Source organism: Pagrus major, chromosome 11 (assembly GCF_040436345.1).
Source record: "Pagrus major chromosome 11, Pma_NU_1.0".
Classification (NCBI taxonomy): domain Eukaryota; kingdom Metazoa; phylum Chordata; class Actinopteri; order Spariformes; family Sparidae; genus Pagrus; species Pagrus major.
Window position 1 is genome coordinate 12153282 of NC_133225.1, and position 25170 is coordinate 12178451.

Sequence of the window (25170 nt, forward strand, 5' to 3'; positions counted from 1 at the left end):
TCTATATTTGTGCATAAGAACATTTAATAATGCAATCACGTTATGCAGTTGCACTTCAAAGTATTTACTGAATCATCGCCTGGGGTTAGGATTTAAATTCTGAATAAATGTGTTTATGGATGAGGCAGGTAGCGGTGGATCTAATCTGACAGATTGGAACAGAAGAGCTGAATGTATGCTAGAACCAGGTGAAGGTTAGCATAGCCCCACAAGGCATCAATCTCCATGACAGAACAAGACAGACAGATGGAAAGCAAGTGAGGACTGCGATGGAGACAGTAACTAAAGAGACACTGATAGAGGTGGGAAAAGTGAGAGGGAAGTGAGAGTGAAGGCGAATGTAAAAGGAGATGAGGGCTGGCTGGATCAATAGAGAAGTGTTGCCATGGCAACAGGTCATCGAGAACCATCATTGTCATGTTTCTTTTCCTCTTTTTCAGCGTCATCTTTACAAAAAATACTTCAAAAAAACAAAATATTAACAAGAGGTGTAATTTCAAATACGAAAATGGACGCTGCAATACAGATACAACAAAGGCTCGGGCCATGCAGCCTTGAGTAACCTGACAGACCTTTATTTAAGTATGTCTGATTGTAGGACTAGGAGCCATTTCCTGCTAACAATGTGTCTGGGTTTAAAGTGGGATTGCTGTTGGTAAATGAGTAGGTGGATGGATTAGGGTGAACAATGTCCAATCAGACTTAAGAGGCCTCGCCTGCAGGTATACAGGGGAATTTGTGCATGCAGTAATGACGCCTCCGGCCCAGTCGACAGAATAAAATGATGGCTTTGTACATTTCTGCAAACCAGGGATGTGTTAAATTTGTGCGTTTCATACTTACCATATTAACATTAGTACAATACATCATGTCCAGTTTACATGTATGTGACAGCTAGGCGAGACATCTGTTCAGCTTACATTTGCAAGCACAAAACCATTGGATATTTTTGACAAGACATCGGGACAAGTTGGAAAACCACAAATGACCTTTTCATAATCCTAAGAAAGTGGTTTTGTGGCTAAACCTGACTAGACCATAAACACAACGTTGTCAAAACATAAAATTTAAAACAGCACATAGAGAAATGTAAAGTTGCAACCTGAAGAAATGTTTCATCATATCTGGGGTTTTCAGAAACATGCAATTCCAACATTTATTCTGGCGATTGGGTTGGACGCCTCAGACATTGACAGTTACACCATATGTAAAGACAAAGCACAAATGTGTCTCCAACTGCAACCCAAAGCATAATGCATGTTGCCAAAAATCAAGAAATCGCATAAATAACACCTTCAGGACATTGGTTTATACGCATTACCAGCCCAAGTTTTGTTACTGTTGTGGAGAAAAGACTCCCCGCCAACTCCTACTGTAGTTATTAGCTGCTAGATTTCATTGTGAGGGTAGGTCGTGTACAGCTGATGCTCTAATCGCCCTGGATCTATGCGATCCATTTTTCAGCTGGAGAGAAGCTGCCGTCTTCCCCGGGCCCAGATGGTGTCATTACTGTGGTAAGGCTGAGTGATTATACACCGCTCACACTGGGAGAAACAATGGTTGAGAGTTCTATAGGCATCTTTCCTGACGCACACTCCCTCCCTCTCTTTCACACCCATCTCCTCTCTTCTCTCTCTTCTTTCTAGTTTGCTTCATCATCTTTATTTTATTTACTCTACAATGCCTCTATTTCAACATTTTCTCAGTCCTCCTTCCACTTTCATGACAAATAATAGAGAGAAGTTGTTTGGGTACACACTCTCGCGCACTTCCACACATATAAATATGAACTTGCCCCGGTCGCAGCCCAATCTCAAATCAGTGGTAGGTTGAGATAGGGCCATCTGACTGGAAGCCGACAGGGTGGCATGGTCACCGAGCATCAGCCGGAGCTTTTGTTGCCAGGCAATCTTGTCAATCCTACCTGGCAAGGAGAGAGCTGCGAGCGGAGTAATCTCTAAGACAAAGGTCAACAAGTTGAGAGAGTGACGGAAAGGCCTGTGACATACCTGTCACACCTCTGACAGACCAGGAGTCAAGATGGAGGGGGTGAAAGGACGGAGCAGGAGAGAGGAAAGAAGGGAGGGAGTGAGGGAGGGGGAGGGCAGAAGAGGAGAGAAAGGCAGTGCAGTGAAGGAAAACATTACCAAGGCTAGATTCCCCCTCCCAAAAAAAATATATGAAACGAAATGAAAGATAAAGGGAAGCAAAGGGAGCCAGTGGTTTGAAACACAATGGAGTGAAGAGTGGGCTCGAGCTGCAGTCTGTGATCTGCTGGGAATTGGGGAGAGGGGGAACAGAGGGGAGAGGGAGGAGGGGGGGTCCGATTTTGTTATTTTTCCCTTTCATGGTCTATTTGGTTTGCCAGACCATGCAGCTTAAATACCCTCCACTCCCTCCTCCCCTTACCAGCAGCAGCGCAAATTCATGTTTGAGGCCAACACACACACACACACACACACATAGACACACACTTGCATATACAGTAGATGCAGTGGCACCCATGCAAACAAACACAGATGCATGCATTTGACTTACGCATATCACCGACTACAGACGTGGACGTTTAACGCTTCAGAGTATTACAAGAGATCTAAATTATTAATGAGGCACTGGAGTTACGCTTAGCGTGTCCTGAGTGGTTTGGAACATGATTTCACACAAGGTTAACATAAAATACTCTCTCACACACACGCACACAAAGTTATACCAGTGTAGACACACATTCTGAGTTTTCCTTCTAAGCCATTTAATCCCTCATCGACCCACTCGCTTTCTGGGACTCTCTGTTGCACTGTACAGCCTAATAGTCTCTTTACTTTTTCAGACTCGCGATTCACCCTCCTCTTTTCTTTGTCTTTTCTCCCCTTTCGCTTTCACTCATCTCTACACTCGTCGGCCTCTATTGTGCCACGACCTTCCAGTCTGTTTCTCCAGACCCTTAGCACTCTCCCTCTAATGTTTCTCTTTTTCTATATTTCTTTAATCTGTCTGTTTTAATGTCTTGTCCCTCTCACCGCTCTCTGTCCCCTTTCCCCTTCCGGTGTCAGAGAGTCTTCCTCGTCATCAGCAGAAGCCTACAGTTCCCTAGCAGCAGTGTCTGCTTATATAACTCAGTTAGCTTGTGTATTTCAGATCAGGCATCCCTCATTTCTTCCCTTTGTTGTTCTTTGTCTCGTACCTCCCTGTCTCAGCTGCCATACACTCAGCATTCTTCCCCACCTGTGTTTCCTTTTGCACACTTTCTCATTTTAATGTCTTTCTGTATTACGATTGTCTCTTTCTCTTTCTTTCCACCACATCTCAAAGCCTCGCTCCCTCGCTATCCGCCCCCACCCATTTGCTGTCTGCACTCATTTTCATTCTCTCTTGTTCATCTCCACTCTTGCTCTCCTTCCTTGTCACACTCTCTCCTTTTCCCCTTCCTTTTTCCTTTCTGTCTTTTTTCACCCTCCCTCCCTCTCTCACATGCTCTCCCCTCTCACACCTCTTCCAGCATGTTGAGATGGGAATCGCACAATGCCAGTCGAGAAGAAGGGGGGAGGCGGCGGAGGAGGAGTGCCATTTCTACATAGTATTCACACTTCCTCTGGTGAGGAAGTGAGAGAGCGCTGCAATGTTTGGAGGGGGAAAATATGTGGCAATATTTGTCACAGACACACAACTGAAGGTTATTCAGTGCCACCGTTTCACTCTGATGTAACTCCAGAATATTCATGAGGATAAATAAAATTGCGTTTGAGCTATTGACAAACTAGTTAGAATCCCGAAATCCCAAGTTTCGTTCTCACACACACACACACACACACACACACACACCTTAAACCCTCCTCAAAGCAACCAAAGCTATAATTTGGTGCCATCCAGGGTGCAGTATTGCTGAGAAGACAGCACCTCTGTCTCTACACGCGAACATGGCAAAGTGCCTAGACTTCTCATAAGGATGTGAGGAGCGAGGAGCGGCACGGGGAGAAAGAGGAGAGAGAGAGAGAGGGGTAGAGAATTGGTAATGCACTCCCCCAGCATACAGCGAGCCGCATGGAGGAGCCAGATAAGACACCCTGGCCCCTGCTCTGACTGCTGGAGTAAAGCCTCTCCACCGACGCGAGCGATGACTGCAAGGCTTTGGCCGACGCTTCGCTCTATCCATCTATAGCCCAGTGATGCCTCTATTACAATGGCTGCCCCACAGCTACGTGGGCCCGCGCCAGCTGCACAGGATTATAATTAGAGGAACCATGAAGTGCCCTGGACACTGGCAATTGATCTGACTGACAGTCCAATATTTCCACCAGGGAAATAAACCTTGGTTTGCCACTGAGGCAAAAGTGCGAGTGGGGGTTGGGAGTGTTGTGGGTGTGGGATGGTGGAGGGTGGAAAGTGAAATGGTAGAGAACTGAAGGGAGGATTTGGGAAATTTTTCCCCTGCTGCACTTTTTGTGTTTTCCATTCTCACTTAAGGTCTCAGACAGAAATGGAAGGTTGATTGAGTGCATATGAGCATGTCAGTACACAGCAGAGTGCATGCATGAGGGTGTGCTTTTGTCTGTGGTCTTGATGATCCAGACTGACTCCCTATTCCCTCTTTAAAGTCAAGTAGCACCTCCTCTTGCTTTTTAAAAAAACAAAGTCAGGTTTGTTGTACCTAATGACTCCTTCTCTTAATCATGTCCAGCCTTGACAAGGGTCTTCCAGCAGATACGCAGCCGCATCTGAAGATAGGAACTGCACTTAACAATGTCAAATCCATCTGCTTTTCTATCTCTCAAAAAGCAAGATGTTGTGTGGTGACAGTTTTCTGTGGTAAGACTGAGTGCTGTTTTGAGCAAATCCAGGTCAGCCTGACAAATACACGGGTTTGTGTCGACATTTTGGGGTTGTTCTAATGTGTGCTTCTGTTGTTTCCTCTGAGGCTCTTGGGAGGCTTTCAGCTTGACAGCATCACTACAGTTCCCACAAGTCTGCTGCTCGGTCACATGCCCAGAGAGAGACGGAGAGAGACAGCTGGAGTACGCAAGCAGAGAGAGAGAGAGGGGGAGAGAGCAGCGACAACAAAAATGGAGGATGATGATAACTTGAGACAGCCTTTAAGGCTGTAAAATGTTGACGAGGATACACAATGGCCTCGCTTTTTATATACCGAATATGCCGACGTACTTCAGAAATCTCGCATACAATACCCACGCGCAGACAACTGCGAGTTAAATAATGCAATAGTTCACACGGCCATCCACACATTTGCCATTTTTGTCATTATATCTCTTTTGCCTGTATTAAGACAGATGGTACTGTAGGAGGTACAATGCATTTCAAAATCGAAGCCTCTTTTATTAGCATACGTACAGTATGGTAACATATCAAACAGAATTTTTATATGCCAACGCAGTCATTAATATACTGCGTTTTTCCACTCAGAGCTACTGTTTTATGTTTTGAGCATTGCATCATTAAAATTTGAATAATGAAAAGCTTTTATGCTTCGATATCACAGATTGTCTGAATGCAACAAAACTTCACTATGACTCTTTATATTCACAGAAACAAAGCAAAGATATGTCAGGAATATAGACATATTATGAACAGACAGTTCGTTGTATTATATTATAGTATTATAAAATAATAATGTTTTAGCTTTGAGTTTTTAAGTTTCTCAAGTATATGAAGTACTACAAAAGGTATGCGAAAGAACTAGCAATTTAAATTAATTTAAACTTTTCTCCATCGATGCATTATTTACTGCTATCAATTTTGCATTGGAACATTACAAATGAATAAAGTATGAATGCAGCAAGAGAGAAAAAAGAGGAAGCGCTGATGCAAATGACAGCCTATGTTTCTGTAAATTCTGCCACTCAGCTGCATGCGTGAGATATATAATGAAAGAATATTATACTTTCAAAGGAGACTGGAGGAATAGAAATGTCTGTATTTGGATGGGGAGGATTGGTATGCTCTACTTTTTTGACTTGAACCTCTTTCTGAAGTCTGTTGCACATACAAACTGATGTAATCCAGTACTGAATAGTTGCAAATATTTTATCACAATTTTCAGATTTTAAATTCAAATCATTCACAGGAGGCACTGGTGCTCCTTTTCAAACTCAACACATTTAGTTTTGGTCTATGAAGACAAATGTAAATTCACTTTTAATATCTGTAACACTGTGCTGCTTTTAGCATCCTAGATTTAGGATGTTTTGACTGCAGCAGAAAACAATCTTTCTGCACTGATTTCTTTACTAACTCACTGCAGGAGAGAAGCACAGTCTCTCTATCCTTTTATGGGATGTAAGAAATACTGCGACTTTCCTTTCCTTTCAACATTGTGGCTTTCTTTACTTTGTGCTATTTTGTTTTCCTTTTTGTTATCCTTTTTTGTTCCCGAATGTCTTTTTCCTTCCTACATTGTCCTGTAATCAGACCTAATATCTCCTCTCTTACCACATCGCCTCCTTCTTCCCAGATTTTGTCCTCTATTTTTCTTTTTTGTTTCCTGGCCACTGCTGCCCCTGTAGCATCAAGGCTATTCAAAGCGGGCGCCCAGTGAAAGCTTCATGTGTCATCTGCCAGGGTGACAGTAATGCACTATTTCTTTTCATCTTCAAGCAATGCCTGCATTATCAGTGTGTAAGATGTATGGCAAGACAATATTAATGGTCCCTTTCTCCCGTGCGAAATGAAAGAGGCCTCAGCAAAACAAACAATCTGCTCTTTCTTCTCAAGGAAACTGAGCAGGTATATCAAAGGAGAGTAAAAAATGACCACCCTGTGTGCTGTTTGTCTCTGCTAGGTCACGAGAGGGATGGCTTTCTACAGCGAGAGAGCAGCCGGCTATACTTTACATGAGCAGGATCCACTGTTGAAATGTGACTGCGTGGAGCCATGAATGAGCACTGACACTGTATAAGATGATAAAGCTTAGAGTAATGCTTAGCAAGTATCAGAACGCTCAAGTAAAGCGGTGTGTGATGCTGACAATGCAGAATATTAATAAGATAAGTAATGAAATCAATTGAATCCTAAGATTTTGTGTTACTGTGCATTGCATCATCATACAGTATATTACCAGTGTCAGCATTATGCATTCCCCCTCTCAGTCAGAATCCATATCTATTCAGAGTCCATTTTTAGTGGTGTTAGAGTACAAAGAATTTAAAGCATCTGAGCTCACTAAAGGTAGTGATATTTTTTTGACTAAGCTTGTGCACGTAGCAACTGGCTGTGCAGAGCTCGGGGTCTATTTGTCAGGAACAGGGCATGACTATAAAGGACAGAGCTGTCTCTCTGCATTAAAACAAAATGTACTAGAATAAGGGGCTTTCCACGTGAATGAGTGGGCACACAGGGATTTAATTTCTCATGCAATGTGGTGGACGGAGTAAAAAAAAAAAGGTTTCAGGGGGCGAATGAGAACAGAAAAAAGCTGGTTTGAAATTACAGCATTGGAACCCTTTTGGCTAATTATAAAGCATAAGCTTAATTGGACACCAAAACGGTTATTTCACATCCATAATCCAGTGAATGCATTTTGATCTATTTTTTTTTCTTTTCTATCTGCTCTCTTTATGCAGATCTAGATTTTAATGAGCCTCTCTTTAAAATTATGCACAGAGAGCAAGCAAGTCTGATGGAGAATAGGTTAGGAAAAGTGCATTAATAAATTACCCTTCCTGTCTGTATTCATTCTTGTCAGGAACTACTTTACCCCTGATGATTCTGTGCCTTCATTCCAGCTTGGAATAAGCTCTAAACAGGAAGGTGGGGCAGATTAAATCCCATTTTATTTATTAGACGTAGACGTTTTAATAATAACAGTTTATTGGAAAGCCAGCGCTGTATTCAGCTGTTTATAATGCTCTCACATCCTGGTAATGTATGGAAAGGGCTATCTGCTGCTGAGGAGATATATTACAGCGGGAGATACCTCCCAAGCAAGTTATTAAAAACACTAAACCATTAGCTTGTGGAGCTGGGGCTCACTCCACCTTCACTCTCCTGATCTCCTCGCTGCTCTCCTCTCCCGAGTGCCTAAAATTAGACAGAACATCCCTGACACGCACGCACAACAACACACTAGCCTGCAAGCACACCCACACACAACTATTTATAGCACATTACTATAACAGTGACCTATTTGTTTGGTTTCTTAACTGTCAGTGCTACACATTTTATACACTATGTGCTGTACATTTGAGATTAGGCACCGCATTAGGAGGGATTTTACTTTAGTTCCACTGTTTTTTAAAAAAACAATAATACAAAGTGGTATACTACAGACTGCTACCTTTGCAAATATTGGAGAACAGATCCTTTGTCTGCTGTCCATTGATATAGAATCCAGATATTGGATCACTATGCTATATTTAAGCAGGACTAATATAAAGGAGTCCTGTCTGGTCTTAGACAGAGTGTTTGTAGGCTACGGTCTGGCTCCAGGGAAGCCTGCGGCGCTCTAGCACCCACAGTCCCAAAAGGAGAGCCACCACCGTTGAGCGAGGAGAAAAATGGCTTTGAGACACAGAGATGGAAATATGTAGAAAAGAGGCTGGGAGAGAGGAGGACACAGAGTGAGAGATAGAAAGAGTTAAGAGAGAGAAAAAAGGAGTAGAGGGATAATGAACAGAAGACAAGAATTCAGGCAGGCCTTTGAAATGTTCCCATCCTAAACATAAAGACAGCATTAAAGTAGACACATTAAATAGCATATCCCCTCTGATTGAGAGTACTCAGAAGGAGAATAATGTATTATCTTCATAGCACTCGTTAATTAGCCAAGCAAAACACAAATGTTTAACTTGTCAACAGCTTAGAGAGAGCTGAAAAATACCGTTACAGCCAGGCCTACATGGGTTCAGGTAATTCAAAGCAGCTCGGCAGCATGACAAAAGACATAAATCAAAGGTATGCATTTTGGTTTATACAAAGGCTGAGCTAAAATTACAGGTCAGAAAAGCAATTACTCTTTTCTGAGGCTGTCAAATCGAATAAGAAATGTGTTCTAGACAAAAGACGGAGAGCAGTCTACTAGATGGGTGTCATAACATGCTGCCGTTTCGCCCTGAGGTGGTAAGAATTGTTTTGCCTTGCAAAAAAAATTGTTTTTTTCCTTTAATGTGCATATTTCACAGCAAACAGTGCGCGGCTCACATCACTCACATTTCATTCAGGTCACGCGTATTAAATTGTTGACCACTCCACTGCTACTATGCATTGTCTCTCCCTCTACTACTACTACTACTACTAAACTTCATATAATTGGACACACTTCGAATTCATAATAAAGAGGAACAGACAGGTTTAAAACAAGAAGAAACACTGCCTGTGCCACTGGCTGTTTCAGCACCATGGACAGCACTACAGCATGCAGAGATCAGCACTGTACTGTCCTCTACAGTGAATCTGTATCTAGTGTTACACTGTGGTAAGTAAGATGAAGAAGCTATTAAAAAAGTACCATCTCTAATCGGGTGTGACGTTAACACAACAGCGACCGTATAATATTGTGTCAAACGTCACAGATATTTGATTAGCAGCTTAAAACCTATAGCTACATGACAACATAATTGCAACTCCACTTTTCGCCTGCACGCCCTGTGATTATCTTGCTGGAAAACAACACATAAGCAAACAAACAAACAGGCAAACAAACAAATTAAAATAGCCGGCTACAAAAGCATATAGCCCTGATTTTGGAAGCCAACACTCCAGTTAAAACCTCCATCTGTTGAAATGCATTCCCGAGGTGCTCCTAGAAACTGTGAACGCCCACACACAGAAAACTCTGCCAGGAGAACAAAGACAAACATTTCAGAACCCCCGTGCACCTCTCGCACCACAGCGCACGGAGAAGAAAAAAGCTTTTCCCCCTGCTAAATATATGGGCTTGACGTGGGAGCGTGTGGGCTGGTGAAAGCTCAAGATGCGATGCTTTACTTCCACACAGCTCTGCAATATTAAGACAGCCGTATCTCTTATCATTTATTCCTTAATCTGAAAAATACTCACACTCCCACAACACGTAGCCTAGTTTAGTAGGATACATTTAGCTCAAAATATTTTAAAGGGAACAATGAGGAATGCGAGATGAATGGTTTCATTAATTTTCTAATTGCTACGTTAAAGTAAGTACAATGACTCCCTGTACTTAAATCTCTTGGTGCTCGGTATTCCCCTGCTGTCAGTGATCCTCTCCATAAACATTCACAAACATCTCCAAAAAAAGATTTCTATACAATTATAAACACAGCCCCCAGTCCATTCATATTTATAGTCGACATCAAAGGGAAGAGGCAATGCATTAGAGCTCATTGTGGCTCAAGGGGAGAAGCCATTTCCACAGTTTCTCAACGGGAGAGCAAAACTGCCTTCATCCTGTAACCCGTGGCAATCCCAAATAACCTCAACCGCTGTGATCAACAGTCAAACAAAGACATTTCATGTGAGGCAGTGATGTTAATTTGATTCACTCTGACCAAATGGTGCTCAATCAGAGGGCCTTAAGGTTTAAAGCTCAGGGAGACACAGGACACACAACTCTGTCAAATCATAGCGGGTTTCATGATGGATTTGTGAATCGATCTTGTGAAACAAACCATCTGCCGCATCAGGTTATGAGAGACTATTAATTTAAGATTAATTTAATTATTCAATGGCATAATATTGTCTTTAAATGACAGTTATATGTTTTATTGCAATTATTTCTGGCACAAAATATCATCCCACAAAAGTAGGTATCCTGACAGGCCTAAGGGGAGTCTTCGTGTACATTTACATTTGCTCAGCTACACACTGATGCATAATACAAGTACACATTAGAAGGAATTGTTTACTTTAATTCTGGAGTGCCAGTCAGCTTCAACCTTTGAGACGTCTATCTTTAGCTGAGTTAATGTCAAACTGGTGCAGAAACCTCCAAATGATGCATGTATCTGTTACTAGCAGAGCTCAGTAATGTGGCTGAAACAAAAACTTCCTGTCAGTTTTTAATTGCAGTTTGCTTGAAATTATTTATTTTTGACAACTGAACATGATCATTAAACCAACTAAACCAACCAAAAGGCACTCGGTAGAGCGCATACCCCTGCCAAGATCCAACAGTCCCCTCTTGTACTAACTCATTGAGTCACCAGTCACCTTAATAAAGATGATTTTTTTTCATCCAAATCCATAAATTATTCCCTTAGAAATGAATGAAAATGTTCCTGGATCTGTCCCTTTATCCAAATCCGTGCTAAAAATGAAATCTATTCTAGGCCAAGACCCATCCTCCAATCCTAGTTTCACGGAAATCCATTTCGTAGTTTTTGTGCAGTCCTGCTGACAAACCAACCGACCAACCGGAAAACAAACAAACGGACATTAAATTCCATTTAATATCAGTGAATGGTGCTATTGACTTATTGCCCTTTCCCACTTGGCACCACTGTATGACTCACAGCAAGTACTGCTAATTCAATGTAAAAACACAAAGCCACATAAAGTCTGCATTATATAACCATTAATGTCATCACTTCAGTTCAAGAACAAGCTTTAATTTAAATGCTTATTCTCAGTCAGAGCATTTCTGAAGATCATCTGAATGATCTCCGTCCCCAATATGTCAGAGCAGGACAACGCCACAACATGCAGACATACACAAAACCTTCTATTAACCTCCGTCTACCCATCACTGAGGATGCTAGCGCCATAATAACACCCACTTAAAAACCATTTTGTTCATTGTGTTTGCAATTCACATGGTGACACTAAGAAATCCCATCCACCTCTCTGTCAGAAGAAATCCATTAGTCAAACCAAACACTGACACTTAGAATGTCAGACACACAGGTAGCACATAATTTGTTTCACAACAGTGTGATAGCTCCAAATGGTGACTGGTGAATAATGTCTTCCGACTGTGGAAAAATGCACAATTTGAAATCACCAGAGGGGGAGGATATTCAAATGTTTGTGTTGTTTCAAATCTCAGGAACAGTTTATGCCTTTGGTAATGATTACTGTGTACATCATTCAGAAGGAGCTTTTGTTAGTAAGACTGCTCCCACACTATACGATCTGGTTTTATACAAGAAGAAATCATTTATAGAGTCAAAAAAAATACATATTCAGGGACTTCACATCTGTGACTGCATAAATGCCTTGACAACATGTGTATGAATGTGTTTTCTATTTAGATGTTTGAATTGGTGTTTTTGAATGTCCTTGTTTCTGAGTCCGTCTCTTCCTGTCTCCCGGGCAATTAGAGAGGATGCAGCACCCAGGGCTTTGTTGTTCTCCCTAATGTGAGTTAATCTGGACACTGTCACATCAAACACGGGGACATCTTAGGTGTTATGTAGATAGTGTTTAGAGAAACTTAGCCTGGCCCTGTCCCTGCGGGACACTCTCTCGCCTTTTCATTTGGATGGAGGCAGAGAGATAGGCCATCTTCAAAGCCCTCTGTGTCAATGTGTATCGACCACGTTTCTCTGCAGCCCTAGAGGCTTCCTATTAAAAAGGATTTGTCTTACAAGCTCTGTGTGACGCCACTCTGAAAAAATTACATAAAATAAAAAATAAGCATGCTAAGTGTGCTGTCCTGCAGAAGTCGCTTAGCTTCCATGTGCTTTTTGGACTCTAGCTTTGTAACAGCCGTCTTATTCACACATTTCAAGCCGCATCTTGCGCTACACCTATAGAGCCATATCTGACGTGGCACGATATGACTGCATCCGACCGACAGAGCCACATCAAGCTATCAAACACAGCGTCATAGCTTCATTCACGCAGAACCCAGGCAATATGTCATTGTTCTCGTTTATTTCAAGAGGGAATAGCTCTTTCTGCCTATTTGGTTTGCAGCAAAAAAAAAAAATAAGCCTGGATTTACAGCTCAGTGATCCTGCGTTTTGATAGGCCAGGGCTGAGGTTGGCCGACGCTTTTTTTGTTATTTGTAATTTCTTATTTTCTTTTTGCTGCGCTCCATGCTGATCCTCAGATAACTTGCCATCTCTTCTGCCTTTATTACTGCATGTCCTATTTCTTTAAGCTGTAGCCAGACTACTATCAAGCATCTTCAATAAGGGGGGGCTGAGCTGCGAAAGATAGCAGTGATGACAGAGGAAAAAAAGTGTGAGAGAAAGAAAGAGAGAGAGAAAGTGTGTGAGAGAAAGAGTGAAAGAAAAAGAAAAGGCTTTTGTTTTGTCTTCTTTGCTACAACCTGAAATATACTCAGGCAGCATAACTACATCTGGCCAGGCTATACCCACAGGGCTCTCACTATGAGCGGACACTATAATAAATCTGACATTATCAGATCCCGGTCATTCAGCAGACACAGCCTAAGTGCTTTTAGATGTGTCAGAGGACATGACAGACTTTCACTGCCCTACTGATGACTTCCCATTTATCCTGTGTAAAGTTAGTTAACAGCTCCCTACAGAGCTTTAATAATGGTTTTGTTTATATACAGCATTTTTCACCAGTGTACTGTGTGTTCCTAAGGCTTCACAAACGTACCGAATGTATTTCGTATTTGCAATATGAAACCTTTATCGTTTTCCTCGTCCCCTCTTTTATTGCCACGCTAATGAGATATTACCAACTCTTAGCACCTTCCTCATCTGCAGAGGTATGTGTCATGTCAACCCAATACTACTATGGTAGAACATGTGATACAAACAATGCCAAGACTGCTTGTCAAACCTTGACAGATCCACTAGTGGTCAAAGCTCCAGAAATACCTTTAAGCCTGTCGACTGTTAGGATGAGAAAAGACCGGGAAGGAGAAATTGGGGAGAAAGAAGTAGCTAAACCAGGAGAGATGGGAGAGAAGATGAAGAAGTGGGTTGGACAGCATCCTCTGCCCTTTCCCAATCTTGAAAGAGGGGCACTGGAGAGTAGTCTTTCAGGAATATATTAATAACACTGCAGTAAAAGCACACCCATGAGGCGAGTGGGTACAAGCAGAACCCATCAAATTAATCTGAGATAAATTTGCAAGTCATCATCATAATTTAAAATGTTTTAGAGACTGAATAAAAGATCAAAGAATAAAGGGAACTGGTCCGATGACAAAGATGTACGATGAGAGGGAGAAAAATGAGAAAGTGGGGAAAAAACGGGGAAAGAGTTTGCATACAGCAGACGTATTTTGATAGACAGAGAAGAGGCCTTGTAAGGCCAGACAGGCAGACAGACACATAGAAGCTGGCAAATGGAAAATGGGCAGGAAAGCAGCCAGGCCAAACTCTATGCTGCGTGTCATACAGATTGATAGATTCATAAATAATGAATCGAGAAAAACAGGTAAAATAAACTCTGTAAATAAATGTGCCGTCTCGTCCTCTGCCCCAGCACCTAATGGATTGTGCCTGCGCACATCTTTCGCCTCAGTGTATATTATGCATGTGTGTTTCTGTGCATGTACACTCATTTAAGCAGTGTGGCGGCCCACGCTGCCACGGTAATCATTTGCCCGAGCCCCATTACTGATGTTGTGTGACGATGATGATGATGATGCAAGACAGCTTTATCCTACCTCACAGACTCACACTCACAGACACATGTGCATCCTTATGTTTGTCCGTCAGTGAGCATGTTCCACGCACTCATTTTCATGTGCCATATTCACAAATAACCATTAAAATATAGTGCAGCCAGATTTAGAAAGACATTTTGTAAACCGAGTGTCATAAAACAACAGCAAAGAGGTTCACTACATTTTTTAATAAAAGGAGCTTGAAAAAAGTAACGTCAAGGCAAGTTCAAGAGCATACCACTAAAAATTCTAGGTTAAACATCAACACACATATACAGACTCAGGCTGAGCTTCATCACCTGCAACAGCTGTGCTCAAACGCGTATTTCTCAGCTTGTAATTTAAGTGAGTCTCGCACTCCCTTATTAGAGCAAACTAAATCAGAAAATGAAGCAACCGTTTCCTCATATTTCAAACATATTTTCCTTAGTTCCATTTCTGTCTCTCTTTTTTTAAAAACTGAAACGAAAAGAAATGGCATGAAAAGCTTTCTCATGATTCATAATTATCAGTGGGTGGATATCAATCTGCTGTGGGCTTAGGTACGACCCATCTGTGCTGCACCGCAAAGGCAGAGGAAACAGAAACGAGTTTAAAAACTGCACATTTTCGTCTGAATCCAAATCAATCAGCACGATCACAGACTCCTCCTGGTCAGCGGCCAATGCGGCTGATTGAGATACACTGACAGAAGTGTGGCAGAAAATTTGCCTAACAAATGTACTCATCTCAAAACAGCCATTTGCCAGTGAAAGAGCTATACAGTCAATAAAACATGTCATGTTCCTACAGCTCCTTTCGAATATGTCACTCAAACTGCAACAATTGAGGAGAAATATGGGCAATGCTTTTGTGGCAGTGTTGTTATGTGAGACAGCTGACAAAACATTTTATTTAAAGCTCACATTTACACAAACTGTGTTAAGAAACATTAATTCCATCAAATCTGAAGCTAGATAGAACTTGATTGTGTGATTTTTCTTGCCAGCACTGCACTGTACATGCATTTGGTATCTGCGTACCAAATAAACTCAAAAAAGATGCAGGCAGCATGCACTCTGTTACATAACACAGTGTGTGTTGTTCACTGTGCGCTAAGACAGCTATTGTCTATCAGTATACAGACAAGCAGTATAATTAATTATGCCAGCAATAAAATGCTATGAATAAAGTATATGTACCTATTATACTATGGTATATAGTAGTACAAGAGAGACACCCAAGTTACCACGGTGATTTGGTGAGTAAATACACATACATTTAGCACATAAAGAAAAAACACAGAGGCACAGAAATGAGTTGCACTGCCTTGGGTCAGTGCTTCATCGGGAGAATTGCTGGAAGAGGTTTATGGGCCCCATCAATATTATATATTAATATATTGACAAAGCAGAGCAAACAATGGACTCAGATTCCTTATGAAAAACACGGATTATCCAGGGGATGTGCAGGGCTCAAAGATTCATAATTGCTTTGGTTCTTAAGTCTTCTGTTCATTTTGATTCTCCTGCTTTTCTCCTTTTTTTCTTCTTTCTTTCAACCAGTCAATATTTTTCTATAATGTGAAATCATGAGAAGCAGCATATTTTCAGCTAGCAAGCAGCACACTGTCAACCTCCTGATTTCCTCTGCGACACCTTTGGACTACATCATGGGATTCAACAAAAGAAGGACCACAGCTGTGCTGCTTTTTTTCCTGTTTCATATAGCACAGGTTCAAACTCAGTCAGCGAGGCCCTCCATCAGTACCTCCCACTCTCCATTTCCCTCTCACTATTACACTCTATCTCACGCCTTCCATCTCATTTCTTAATCTTCACAACTCAGTGATTCAAATACATTTCCTCTTACTTCTCATTCTGTTTCACAGTCTCCTTTCTGACCCATCCCTATTCCTTCTCCTCTCTCTCATCTACATATCTTCCTCTTTTTCTCCCTCTTTTCCATTTTCGCATTTTCTACCTCTAAGATGTCTTCACAGGAACACCTCCTGTCTAAGAACTTGCAGAAAGCACATTAAAGGATGCACACCTGCTCACCCCGCAGAGCAGCGTGACTCTAAACTGCACCCTTCAAAACGTGCAACACGTATGTCTGTGTGCCACGGCTCAGAGGGCCCAAGGGCTGACAAGAGTGAAAAACCATGCAGTCTCACTTTCTCTCATGCATAGTCACTCATACAAGCACATATACACACATCAATGCAAAGCTCTGCACAGTGCCAGCAAACTCTGCAAACAACAACACCACCCAGTGATGTGTGTGTCCCTACAAGCCCTTCACGGTTATCGGATACAGCCCCGCTATGGTTTTGGGGCTTTGGTGGGAGTGAGAGGGTAGAGGGGAATTTAGTGTTTCACCTAAATGTGAGCTTGCTGCCTGGAAGACATCCAGTATACTGTTTTACTCTGAATTATTAAAAGCTGCCTCTTATTGCAGCTGGGACTGAAATAGTTTAGAGGCCACAGACTATAGCTGTTGGCACAAAACTATATAATTCATATTCCCAGCTATTCTGCAGCCATCCAGCTTATTGTTATTTTCTATATGAAACGCTTTAAGGCTGCTGCAATGGACAAAACATAACCACTTAAATGAAGTGTCAGGTAAAATCTAAGTTTGATAAAAAATGAAAAACAAAGGGCTGCTTCAACACACACAGAATCCCAACGTGGAGAAATGTTGAATGTGTCGACGTGCTTGATCTTGCTGGTGCTAGCTCAGCTATATCCAGTGTCCTGGTATTCTGCAGGGCACACAACAGAAGCCTTCGCTGCTAGCAATTGCCCTGACACTGGCTCCCTGAGCGAGCTCTACTGACAGCCCTCCTCTGCAATGCAAATACCAACTTCCACATGAGCAGGCCCATCACTAGCACTCCCCATACACTTGTATTCCGTGTCATTACCCCCAGGGACCCTCACACACACACACTGTCCCTATGCCTCATGCTGCTACCCTTATCTGTGATGAGAAGGGGGCCGGGGCTTAAAACAAATCGGTTAGGCTGGCTCACGCGTTGGAAGCCATGAAGGAGGGCTGCCACGGGCTGTTTCCACTCGTGCCTCCTGTCACTCACACCCCTCTCCTTGCCCTCCAGCCATGTGTACTGTATTTCATTAGTTCTGATTTTTGCTGACAAATGCTTGCTGTCGTGCTGTGCAGCCCCCTTACCCTCTCTGTGGACACTACACCAAAGCAGATCTGCCTTACAAATGAGCTCCCCCTGGTTCCACCACACAAGTGTGCCATTTCAATCGAGCACAGCTACACAGAGCACATGCTGTGTGTCTATGGACAGCACACACACGGACGGTGGGGAATGTCTGTTTTAACTCTGAAGGTATGACTCCAAGCTGTCAACATGACCCTGTGTCCCCTTCCTCCTCTCCTCTTTTCTCAATATTTCAGCTATTCTGTCACTTCATCCCCCTCTAATCTCTCACATACACTCTCCACTCATCCCCCTCTCTTTCCCACAGGCACAAGGTCCAGCCAGTGAGATGTCAGGTCCGATTAGCCACGTTGGGTGATGCGTTTTAAGTGTGTCCTTCATTATTGAGTGAGCCGACATGTTCTCAGCTAAACTTGCCTGTGCCCAATGGTGGAAGAAGTCCTTAGATCTTTTACTGAAGTAAAAGTGGTTATAGTGTAGAACTGCTCTGAAACAAGTCAAAGTCCTGCATTCAAAATGTTATGTAAGAGTTAGCATCAAAATATACAAAAGTAAAGGTACTCCTTATGCAGAATGGTCCATTACAGAGTTATATATATCATATCATTAGATTTTAATTATTGATACATTTATGTGTTCATAGTTTAACCTATAATAGCATATAATATTCTATTTATTGATAACATTTTGAATTAATAATTTGAATCTCTATAGTAACCAGTAACTAAATCTAAAAAGATAATATTTCCCTCTGAGATGTAAAAGTATAAAGTAAAAAAAAAAATGTAAATACTCAAGTGAAGTACAAGTATCTTAACTGTCTAATACTTGATTAAATGTACTTAATTACTTTCCACCATCGCCTGTGCCTCCTAAACTGTGGCCTTATCTATTTGGATGTCGAGTTTATGTAAGCTAATCTTTCCCCTCCCTTGTTCAACATGCACACAAGGACACACTCTCAACCAAACACATGCACACACCTCTATTCAGGGCCGTAGTTTATCATCCGTGTGCGAACCCCTCCACTCACTCCCACTCTTCCTCTTTGTGTCTGCGGGCAGTGGCACACCTGTACAAGCCCGTACAGGGACCCAACAGATGGATTGTCAGTCAGTATCTGGGCCTTGCCTCTCCTGCACGGGTCTGCGCAGCCATGCCCGCCGGCCTGGAATTAAACCAGACTCATCTGGTTCAGCCCCACTGGTACAGGTGATGCTTCACAGTGCCGATCTGTACTGCACAGCATCAAAATGAGCCAGACCAGCACATGTTAGTCTGGTATACGGGCAGTGATATTCAAAGTCAAAAACAAACCTACCCACACACACACAGTTTCCCCCATTACACACAAAACCCAGCTCTATAACCCAGATCACAGCTGTGTCACATGATTGAATCTCACAGACAGGCGGGCGAGCAGTCTCCAGCCACAACCAGAAATAGGTTAAACAGACTAAAAATATCAAAAACATTAATAATTCAGCTTTTTCGCTAACCTGTACCGTTCTAAAAAATAGCACACTTCTCACTGTGAAGTGGCTTAATGGGCAGGGTGTGCAGTGGATTATTTTGGTATTTCAAGCAACGTCTCGCCCCGAGAGCCGGTTAGCGAGATGTAACATGAGCAGTGGGAGGGGGAGCAGCATTGTAATGTCATCAGCGGTAATGTCGGAGACGGGGTCAGAACACGGTCATCTGTGACTCAAAGCAAGTTCATGAACTTTTGAAATTTGGGGGTAGGTGATTTGTTCCACATACGATGACAATGGCGTTTATATACTGTAATATTTGTCTGTAATGAATGACGATGCAAATAATTTTTGTTCCATCTCACTACCAATATATCTCATTCACTGTTTTGCATTATTTTCACACAAATAATTATTTGAATGCAACAGATATTTGATTGTTACAGTTCTACAGTCATTATAGTGGGAGACCACTGCATTTATATACGGTCTAAAATGAAATGAAATTTCATGATGAAACACATTTTCAGTGTTTCAGTGGGTGTTGTTTATTCTCCAAAGGCAGGTGCAGAGTGCAGATCCTGCTCTTTTTTTCCACACATCCTCGGAAGCCAATTCCCTGGGGAGAAGAAGGCTTCTCTAAATATGTGGCTAATCTACCACACAGAAAAACGAGCCGAACAAAGGAGAGGTGTCTGTGTGTGTGCGAGTGTCTGTGTGTGTGTGTGTGTCTGTGTGTTAAAGGGGTACCAGAGGAGCAACAGCGAGACAGAGAGAGACAGAAGGTGGAAAACAAGCAACACTGTGATGGCTCCAACAGTTACCCTGTGTGTTTTAGTCTATTTCTAGCCCCCCTGCTTCAGGGGTGTGTATATTCACGTGTGTGTGTGAGAGCGAGAGAGAGAGAGAGAGAGAGAGAGAGAGAGAGAGAGAGAGAGAGCATAAGTGCATGTTGTAAGGGTGTGGGGATTTAGTTCCCTTAGGAGCACTCTGCTACAGCAGCTCTTTACTGTGCGTACATTACACCAATATGCCATTACAGCAGACACACAAACACTTACACAAACACACACACTCAAAGAAAACTAGTTTTGTTGTGCTTACATTCTGCTACTGGCACTGTAGTCATATTGCCCCGTGTCAGAGTGCCAGAGTGCAACTTATAATAAGTATGCATCACAGTAATAAACAAGTTTACTCACATGCGCACGTACACCCCAGTCCTCTAGACCTTTTATAACACCACCTGCTCCTGCTACTTATCAGTGTGATTTGATTTTATTAATAAGTTCAGAGACAGGCCAGGTCACAGGCAAAAAAACATTAGAATACCAGTATCTATAAAGCCCTCTTTTTTTCTTCATGTATCAACAAAGGTTATAAAAAACAGACATCAGAGGCAGACCCCTGTAGCCTCTGAGATCAGCTGCAGCCGTTCAGCTTATTGTAGCGCTGAGATCAGCTGTTTTCTGTAGGAGCAAACTCTCAAAACGTATGGTGTTCGAATGTTTTAACAGACATCTGGGTCCTTATGGATGTGTTTGCTGATTTCAGAGGCACAGAGGTCTTACAGACAAGCCCATGCGTAATAAAAAAAAACAAAAAAAGCCCCAGAAAAAACAAAGTAAAGGCTGTGCAGTAATGGTATTTTACTTTAAACTCAAATGATAAATTCGCAACACATATCTCTGTATAATTCATAAAGCAGAAAAAGATGTTTTAAAGAAGAAAAGACCTTGACCATGCCTTTTTCAACTTCCCCTCCACTATGAACTTCTTTCTGAAAACACACACACACACACACACACACTCCTGTTACCCAAAGGCTAAATTCTAATGAGTCCCCACTCCCTGACTACAAGGCCTCCAATCCTGCCAGCACCGATTGCCTTCATGCTGACCAGTCCGCTCCACTCACGCCCCAACCCCTGCCCACTCAACGCAGGCACATACAGTACACACACACAATCATACAATACACCATACTCCGCCAACCTTCACAGAGTGTAGCACTGAATTATTCAGCCTTTGTGGCAGCTAAGCCGGCACAGCTTTGCTCTAGTTGATGAACAGGTGGATAGCATGCATGCAAAACTATGGGTGTATATGTTAGGTTTGTGTGCATGTGTGTGTGTGCATGTGTGTGCGTGCAAAACCCAACGGAAGGCTAGGCAGTTTGCAGCGTGTCGAGGAACGGCTCCATCGCACGGCAGCCTCATTTCCAGAGCACAAGGTCGGCCACTCTCCGCAACACAGCCCTGCTTCTGCTCCTCGCTTCTCATACATCCTATTATGGCTAAGCTGAGCACTGGCACATTCAAACAATAACACATACAAACACATGAAATCATGCAATGCACACAAAAACATGAAAGGACCCACGTGCACGCACACAGCAGACTAACGGTGCAGGTACTTGTGCAGCAAAGGGCAACGGCGCAAGAGTGAGAGAGGCAGAAATGGAGACAGAGGGAGACGGAGGCAATTGAGAGGGAGGGGATCTACTTAGAGTGTTGACATTGCAGGAGCCCACATGTGTGTGCCGGAGCATAATCTTCTCCCTGCTCTCATTGGGTTTTTAATGTGGCTGCTATTTCCATAAACCTGCCTCCTGAATCACTGCCAGCCTCTTACACTCCCCCCAGGTCTAGCTCTACTAATACCAGGAGTAGATGCATGCAGCAAACACATTTCCATAGTTGCCTCTCCAAGACAATCACTTTTGTACACAGCGCTAGCATGACAAAAAGGGGAGGGTGGCATGTTTTTCTGTGCTACAGCAAATGGACCTGCTGCAGTGGCTGAGATTATTTCTTGGATCTACTGGATTTGAGGAGCGGCAGTGAGAGAGGACAGAGAGTTTGAGGAGAGTGGGAGGAGGTTGAGGGGATTGAGGGAGAGGGGAGAGTGTGAAGGATGCAGGATTTTGTCATGATGCTGAAGCTGGGTGGAGTAAATCTCTTTGCGGACTTGTGTGGAGAGCTGCGACACTCAGATGCACGCACAGCTATAGAAGCAGCCACCGGGCTTCAACTGACAGCCTGTTTCTGTTGCGTCTTTTTTAAGAAGAAATTATGTCACGAAGGGTCATTGCCATCCAGGTCACAAGAGGATGCTTTGATTTTATTCGGTGAGAGAAAAACACTGATTCCTGCATTTTAAAATTAACACACGCAAGCAGATTCGCATACACAAAGGCACTGGTATGGTTATGTAATATAAAAAGAAGTGCATCTCCATCAGCAGCAAACAAGCACGAAACAGGACACAAATAATATATTCAAGCCTCACTGTCGTGGGCGGTGTGTGATCACGGCAAGCTGCCATGTGCACATGTTTTTCTTCCCACCTTTATACACTGATATCTGTAACTACATAGGGCTGGCTGCAATGCAAAGCCAGCTTACCACACATGCACAAACACACACAGCTAATAGAGCCAAGCAACACACACCTGGTAAACTGTCAGAGCTTCTCCTATTCGGTGGCCAAACTTATGTCAGGCACTCGTGTCCCCAAGGTTCCCATCACACTTCACCGCAGGAATCTATATTCCAGTCCAGTACACTTGCATTAGGCCATACTGTTCCTTTCAGCAGCTAATGTGTAACAGGGGGGACATGGATAATAACATCCAAGAACACAAGCACTTCTTTCTCATAATAAGAGGACACCAGGTTATGTGTGTTTGTGTGTGTGTGTGTGTGGCACACAGTGCCTCGATCTGAGTGTCTGCAGACGTACAGCATTTGATTAAAGTGTATTGATAATTATAACTTAAAAAATAACAATCCTTAAAGTTCTTGTGCTTACTTTATCAAACCACATTTTTGATACAATGTAGAGAAACCATCATTTCAACTCTATGAATCCAATGTGTTAGCATTCTGTAATCACCTCTCTACAAAGTAGTTTTCATCGTTTTGGAGGAGTACACCTGCCTGCAGAGGATTTACTGAACACACACATGCACACAAGCGAATCAAAGAAGATGATCCATGCACAAACTAGAAGAGATGTGGAAGACAAAAGAAACAACATTCGATCAGGAGTTCAGTAATACCACGTCGGATGGCACAGTTCACTGTGTTCTTTCGAATACTAAAACATGAATCATCTCAGCTTATGTTCTTAGCTTATTTGGGTGTGCAGTCACAACATACACATGAGTTGCTCGTCTCCTTTTGCATATCTGAAAAGAGTAGTCACTAAAGCTGCGGCAATTTATCAATCAACTTTCAGCAGTGACCTGAGGTGATCTGTAACCAACCAGGACTAAAGTCTCAAGGGTTATAGCTTGTTTATAAAATGCTGTCTCTTACAAAGTATTCAGTGCTTTAGTAAAGGACATTACAGCAGACACAAGGTGTTAACCCAGCTGAAGTCTTGCCCAAAAATTATAACACTCCATCTGCATGCTGGTGTCCATGTGTGTGCTGCTAGCATGTGTGTATGTGTGTGTGTCTGTGTGTGGGCTTGTTTGTGCTCGGTGTCCACAAAGGACCCTTCATGAGATTCAGGGTAGCTTGTTAGGTGGTACAATTTTCATACATGGTTCTACTTAATTTGCAACAAGTAAAGTCCAGCAGGATTTTGGTGGTTCGACATGAATACAGATTCAAACGTGTAAAAATCACAGATATGGACGAGTAACCACACCGGTCAAAGCCCCCTGTGAGAGAGCGGCAATGCAGGGGTTACTTGCACACGTTAATCACTCATAACTCATCTCTGGAGGATTCCTAGTTTACATTAATTACACCATAGCCCCTGGCAAACTGCATATCAAGCAGGATTTTGCAAACAAACAACTGGCATATCTACTTACCATCAAGCAGTGAAGCAACAGGGGTCATATCGCAAAAGATTTAGGAGCGGGGAGGCTCAAGAGAGGAGGACAGGGAGGCAACGGGAGGCAGTCAAATGCAAAAATACAGAACACACACAGTGCAATGCAGCATGGTAATTATACAAAGTCCTGTATGATATTTTCTTTTGTTTTATTGTCGATAACCATTTTTCTGTCGTCCTAAGCTACTGTAACCGTCTGTAGCTTGTGTTGTACCTATATGTGCTATGTGTGACTGCAGTTTTACAGCATACACTGTGTTTCCTTGGACCACTAGTGTTTGTGCGTGTGAGTGAAGTTGAAGGGAACAGCAGAGCAGCCTCATCTGTGAGGCCTGACACCCATCAATGTCCGCCTGTTACATTTCTATGACACGTTCTGTCTCAGGAAGAGCGGCGGCACAGGAGCAACGGGAGAGAGGGGAGACAGGAGGATGTGGGGTGGACAGGACCGGGTAGGGGTAGAGGGGAAGTCAGCGGGAGGTCCAAAGCAGGACTGAAAGGTACAAGAAAAGGGCTTTATTTCTCACGAGTGATACAGTGCAGCTTGGATGTGAGAGTGCATGTGCACGCTGAACAGGAAGAGCTTTCAGCACTGTAAGAAATACAACACGCAAGGCTGCGTTTGCTCATCTGTACATACTCCATGCATCATGGCTGTGCAGTCATTAAATGTTATATTTCTGGTTGCTTTTTCTGTTTACATTAAGTGATGTTGTTTATAGTAATGATGTTTATAGCACTCCATTGAGATGATTGTTAAACCTTTCAGAGCCCAGATGGTTTGGAGTTATGCTCTTCTCTCAGAACAACCAAAGAAAAGGAGGGAGGGAGGAGGCGAGAGAGTCAGACTTGTTAGCGTCTATGTCTGTACCCTCATGCCCCTCATTTAAACATTCAGACACATCAACTATCTATTCCCAATGGTAGGTCAACCCTTATAGACGTCCTGCCAAAATGGCAAAGGGGGGACGTTATTAATGACTACGAGGCGTGAGAGGGAAAATGACAAAAACAGCGAAGAAATCAGAGAATCGTCCTTTTTTGACACATTGCTGAACACAGTTATAACCTCTCATGAGCACATCCTCTGGCGTTATGTGAAAGAACTTTTTTTTCCCGTTCTCTGTCTTCCATCTTATTATTCAAATGCAGA

At 42.7% G+C, this 25170-nt stretch overlaps 1 protein-coding gene across 29 annotated transcripts in view; it reads right to left on the minus strand.

Annotated features, from left to right (window-relative positions):
* Positions 1 to 25170, minus strand: part of celf5a (cugbp, Elav-like family member 5a) — a 189089-nt gene that overhangs the window by 147219 nt on the left and 16700 nt on the right. The gene's annotated exons all lie outside the window — the stretch shown is intronic.